The following is a 6,174-nucleotide window of genomic DNA, read 5'->3' as shown; positions in this document are numbered from 1 at the left end:
GCCCACTATACAAGAATGGATGATTTACACAATCAACCCCATATATTTAATTAGTCTCCTTTTGGATCACTTAATTAATTCCAAATTAATTATTGATCAATACTAATTAAATAATATTATTAATATATTAGAACTTATAATATATTAATAAACCTTAAGTGTCCTTTCTCTCATTTGGTCTATCCAAGTGTTGCAATGCCATGCAACCCAAATGGACCATGACAACCGGGTCAAGCACATACCAAAAATAGTTATGGACATAGACACCTTATCCAACAGTCTCCCACTTGAATAAGTCTAATAACTATAACTGCAAGTATGACTTCAGGAACCGATCAGCAATCGTAGCTCTTTCAAGGTCTCGCAGAACTGAGATGATGATGATACACCATGTAAGATAAGTGATCATATAATCCTCTGTTCTAGATATCAGCCGGACAAATACATGGAACATTGTCTTACTTATTGTCCATCATGTTTTTTCCCGATTTCCGATTTGTTTGACATAGAACTTAATCGAACAGATAAATCCAGTTCTGACCGGGCCCGGTACATAGGTCACAACAAAATCATCGAGGGGCCTAGATATCACTTCTAATCCAAGAAGGAACAGATAAACTTCGAATCATGTGCTTGTTCTACTACTTGTTGAATTATACACAAAGGCACGTTTTATAACATCGATTTACCAATGCGTTTTCGTACAATCAATTGAAGGGTTTTGAGCACTCTAACACTCCTATGGTGTACATGCAACCCTAGAACCCTTTGATCTATGTTTTATCTATGATACATGCAAATTTGTTTTTCCAAGGTTCATAACCTATCTAGCATACTTGTGGAACTTTTAAACATAAAAGATAGTAAGAAATACATACATTTAGTTGCTTGAATTCCTTGAGAACCTTGTGAGCCTAGCACCTCAAGTGTGATGCCTCAAATGTATCACACAACACCAAATGCACTTGGAATGACTTAGAGAGAAATGATACACATCTTGAAATCGGCTTGCCCTCACAATTCTTACTAGGTGCCGATTTTGGTCTACAACATGTTGCTTAGATAGTGTGTCATTATTAGCGTTACACCATGTAAACCCTAATTGACATGACTCTTCATTTCTTGGATCCATGGGTTCAAAAACGCCATGGAGCCTCCATGGAGCATCCTATGGATTTTAGCCCAACTTGATAATCCATGAAGCATTGGCCCTCTATACAAGTATGGGTGATTTACACAATCAAACCATGCTAATCGGGTCAAGTACATTCCAGAAATAGTTATGAACTTAGACACCTAATCCAACATCAATGTATAACCATCACATAGTCAACAACTCATATCTCTAAGATTGAAGACATATATGATATTACCGTCTCACGATCACTCGAGATAAATTCCATGAAGTGATACAAGTGAGCGTGTGTCACACCCAAAAGTTTCGAACCAATTTAAACTTTCAAAACATGTCAAGTTCATCAAAACATTACAACTTTGTTTTCAAAATACATTTTTATCAGAGTATTCCCAGAAACATAAACGTAATAGGAGGAGCTGTACGATCATGCCTTCGCCTTGCCGCGATCCCCTGATGTACCTGAAACAATAAACTGAAACTGTAAGCCCGAGAGCTTACTGAGTTACCCCCAAAATACCGATACACATACAGTCCACATAACCATGTCACACCATGACATATCATAACAAACTGAACAGAACAACATGCAATGGGTCCACAGCTTTACAAGCTGGATTACCCCTGGGTCCTCAGTACGAGTCTGGTATGTCTACCGGGCCCTCAGCTCGTATCTGGAATACCATCGAGCCATCAGTACGAGTCTGGAATGCCTACCAGGCCCTCAGCTCGTATCTGGAATGCTCCCGAGTCCTCAGTATGAGTCTGGAATGCCTACCGGGCCCTCAGCTCATATCTGGAATACTCTAGGATTTGTTGGCTACCGCACGGAGCAGTACAACCTCAACCCATCCCACATAACATATAAACATGTAACAGATAATGCACATACAGGTAATCAATCAGTATCACAGGTAGTCCTACAGACCTACCCTCTAGCATATCAAACTAGCATGCATAATCAACTTATACTCAACATAATACAACTACTAGGATATCATATCCAATGGGCCGGCCTTCGTGCCTTAGACCCCTTAGTATAGTGAGGATAACTCACCTTGCAAATGTCGACCCGGAAGATAAAACCCAACTCTCGAATTACTTAGCACAGGCTCCACCACCTAATACCATAGCACAATATACTCATAAGTCCTTAACCTTATAAGGTACTCCAAAACTCACTAGTCAACCCCTACTTAAAGTCAAAGTCCTCAGTCAAGGTCAATAGTCCATGTTGACCTTACTCGCCGAGTACCCTCGGCTACTCGTCGAGTTCCTTGAAACACTATCCCACTCGCCGAGTCATCGAGGTGACTCGTCGAGTTTCTCTGATTCTCGACCAAACTCTAAGGCCACCCGTCGAGTTTTCCTTTTTGCACACGACGAACACACACACACACACATTCATAACTTGGGGAAAACTCATCCGACTCGTCGAGTTGTTCTTCAACTCGCCGAGTCTTATGGTGATCTTCATCGGACTCGCCGAGTTGTTCATCCAACTCGACGAGTCCACGACCATCTTCATGTGACTCGCCGAGTCAACCTTGCGACTCGCCGAGTCCGTTCAGTCCTTTTTCCATACAGACTTGTTTTGAGCCATGCATCGGCTCCAAATCACATATCCAAGCTTCTACGGGATGCTTATCACGTGAAGTTGCAAACTTTACGTGCATGCATGGCTATAAGGGCTCTAAATGCCTATTTTAAGTTCTTAATGGAACTTCATGCTCAAGAGGGACCTTAATCATGACCAAAACTGAAACTTTATGCTTATAGAATCCAGGGAGGGTCCAGATCTGAAGTTACAACCTCAGATCTAGCCCATAGCTCATCTTTCCAACTTAATATCTCACCAAAAACCCTAAAACTCAACCAATAGAAGAGATTCACAAAGAAAAGGCAATTTGGTTACCTCTAGAAGATGATAACTGAGATAAGAGTTGATTCCCACACTGTACTTGCTCCAATCTCCTTCTCCTCTAAGCCTTCTCCCTCCAAGGATCCTCTCTTCAAGCTTCAAACACACAATGGGCACACACACATGTATTAGGGTTTTAAGGGGCTCTCAAAGACTGCAAAGAGGCCATATGAGGCTTATCATTCCTTAAATAGGGTGCAAACCCCCGAGATTTAGGGTTTCATCTGCCAGCTCCTACTCGTCGAGTCCCTTGGTGGACTCGTCGAGTAGGTCACTAAACACGCGTTCGAACCCCGCTGCTACTCGACGAGTAAGGCAACCAAATCGTCGAGTAGGACATTAAACCAATTAACCTTTTATTTAAATCCATACCTGGAATCGAGGCGTTACAATTCTCCCCCACTTGAACTAGACTTCGTCCTCGAAGTCTGCTGCAACGAATAACTCCGGGTAATGCTCCCGCATTTCGGCCTCCGTCTCCCACGTCCACTCGGACCCATTTCGATGCTCCCACTGTACTTTCACAAATCTTCCTCTTCTTCTCCAAAATGGCCACAGGTCTCTCCACATAGTTCAGGCGCTCATCGACCTGAATATCATCCAGCGATACTACTGCCTCCTGGTCCATGATGCACTTTCGCAGCTGCGAAACGTGGAAAGTGTTGTGTATCCGACTAAGCTCCTCCGGCAGCTCTGGCCTGTAATCCACCTTGCCAACCCTGGCAATGATCCTGAACGGCCCAATATATCGGGGACCCAATTTTTCCCTCTTCCTGAAGCGAATCACGCCTTTCCAAGGCGAGACCCTCAGGGGTACCATGTCACCCACCTGAAATTCCAACTCAGATCGGCGTCTGTCGGCATAACTCTTCTGCCGACTCTGAGCGGTCTGCAAACGTTGTCTAACCTGCTGGATCTTTTCGGTAGTCTACAAGGCTACCTCCGTACTACCCATCACTCTGTGTCCAACTTCACCCCAACAGACCGGGGTGCGATATCTCCGCCCGTACAACAACTCGAATGGAGGGGCGCCAAGGCTAGAATGATAGCTGTTGTTGTAGGCGAACTACGCAAGCGGTAGGTAAGAATCCCAACTCCCACCGAAATCAGTGACACACGCCCTCAACATGTCCTCAAGGGTCTGAATAGTCCGTTCGCTCTGGCCGTCTGTCTGCGCGTGGAATGTTGTGGTGAAGTGCAACCGCGTGCCCAGCTCCTCGTGAAACTTTTGCCAGAAGCGGGAGGTAAACTTGACATCCCGATCAGATACAATGGAAACAGGAACCCCATGGGGAGACACGATCTCGCGAACGTACAATTCGGCCTATTTCTCGGCCGATGAGCTCTCCCGTATAGCCAAGAAGTGGGCACTCTTGGTCAATCGATCAACGATGACCCATATAGCATCAAACCCCTTTGCCGTCCTTGGCAACTTGGTAATAAAATCCATCGTGATCTGTTCCCATTTCCACATGGGAATCTCTATGGGCTGCAGCTTTCCATGCGGCCTCTGATGCTCGGCCTTGACCATCCTACAGGTCAAGCACCTCTCGACGTACCAAGCGATCTCTCGCTTCATGCATGGCCACCAATAGCTCAAACTCAAATCCCGGTACATCTCGGTGGCCCCCGGGTGAATAGATAAATGAGACTTATGAGCCTCCTCCATAACCGTCTGCCTAACCCCACCAGACATCGGAACCCAAACCCGACCGCATCGGATCAATAGTCCCCGACTATCCTGTATGAACCGGGTATTCTCACCCTTGATTCTCTCCAACTTCCAATTCTCCGGTCGCATGCCCTCTACCTGGGCATCTCTGATCAAACTCACAAGTAGAGAATCCACCGCTATCCTCATACATACCGCGGGGGTGGAAGACCCAGCTGACTTGCGGCTCAAAGCATCCGCAACCACATTCGCTTTACCGGGGTGGTAAAGGATCTCACAATCGTAGTACTTGACTACATCCAGCCACCTGCGCTGCCTCATGTTCTGGTTCGGCTGATCTATGATATGTCTCAAGCTCTTGTGATCCGTGTAAATGGTACAGCGGACCCCATAGAGGTAATGTCTCCATATATTGAGGGCGAACACCACCGCCCCCAGCTCCAAGTCATGCGTAGGGTATCTCGTCTCATGCGGCTTCTGTTGCCGCGATGTGTAGGCTATCACTCGTCCTCTCTGCATGAGGACCGCCCCTAAACCTGTGATGGATGCATCACAGAACACCACAAAATCCTCAACTCCCTCCGGGAGTGTCAATACTGGTGCCTCACACAAACGCTGACGGAGGGTCTCAAACGCCCTCTGCTGCTCGGGGCCCCACCGGAAATCCACCCCCTTCCTCGTTAGACGAGTGAGGGGTACTGTAATCTTGGAGAAATCCCGTATGAACCTCCAGTAGTACCCTGCCAATCCCAGAAAGCTCCTAATATCTGAGGGAGATTTCGGAATCTCCCACTGCATAACCGCCTCGATTTTGGCCGGATCGACCAAAATCCCCTCCTGGTTAACGAGATGTCCGAGGAACTGGACCTCTCGTAACCAAACTCACACTTCGAGAATTTGGCGTACAGCCGTTCTCGTCTCAGAACTCCCAGCAACTCTCTCAGATGCTCCTCATGCTGCTCTCGGGTCTTGGAATACACCAAGATATCATCTATAAACACTATGACTGAGCGATCAAGCATCGGTCTGCAGACCCAATTCATCAGGTCCATTAACACCGCTGGCACGTTGGTGAGCCCAAACGGCATCACCACGAACTCGTAATGTCCATAACGAGTTCGGAACGCGGTCTTCTCCACGTCCTCCTCTCTGACCCTGATCTGATGATACCCAGACCTCAAGTCTATCTTGGAAAACCAAGATGCACCCTGTAACTGATCGAAGAGATCGTCTATCCTCGGGAGTGGGTAACGGTTCTTCACCGTCAACTTATTCAACTCCCGGTAATCAATACATATTCGGTGCGAACCGTCCTTCTTCCGGACAAAAAGTATCGGCGCTCCCCATGGAGAACTGCTAGGTCGAATGAACTGCTTGCCCAGCAGTTCCTGTAGCTACGATGACAGCTCCTGCATCTCTGGTGGTGCCAATCGGTACGGTGCCTTA

This window comes from Lactuca virosa, chromosome 9 (genome assembly GCF_052849685.1).
Source record: "Lactuca virosa cultivar CGN04683 chromosome 9, Lactuca_virosa_CGN04683_v6, whole genome shotgun sequence".
NCBI classification, from domain to species: Eukaryota; Viridiplantae; Streptophyta; class Magnoliopsida; order Asterales; family Asteraceae; genus Lactuca; species Lactuca virosa.
This window is presented reverse-complemented; position numbering follows the sequence as displayed.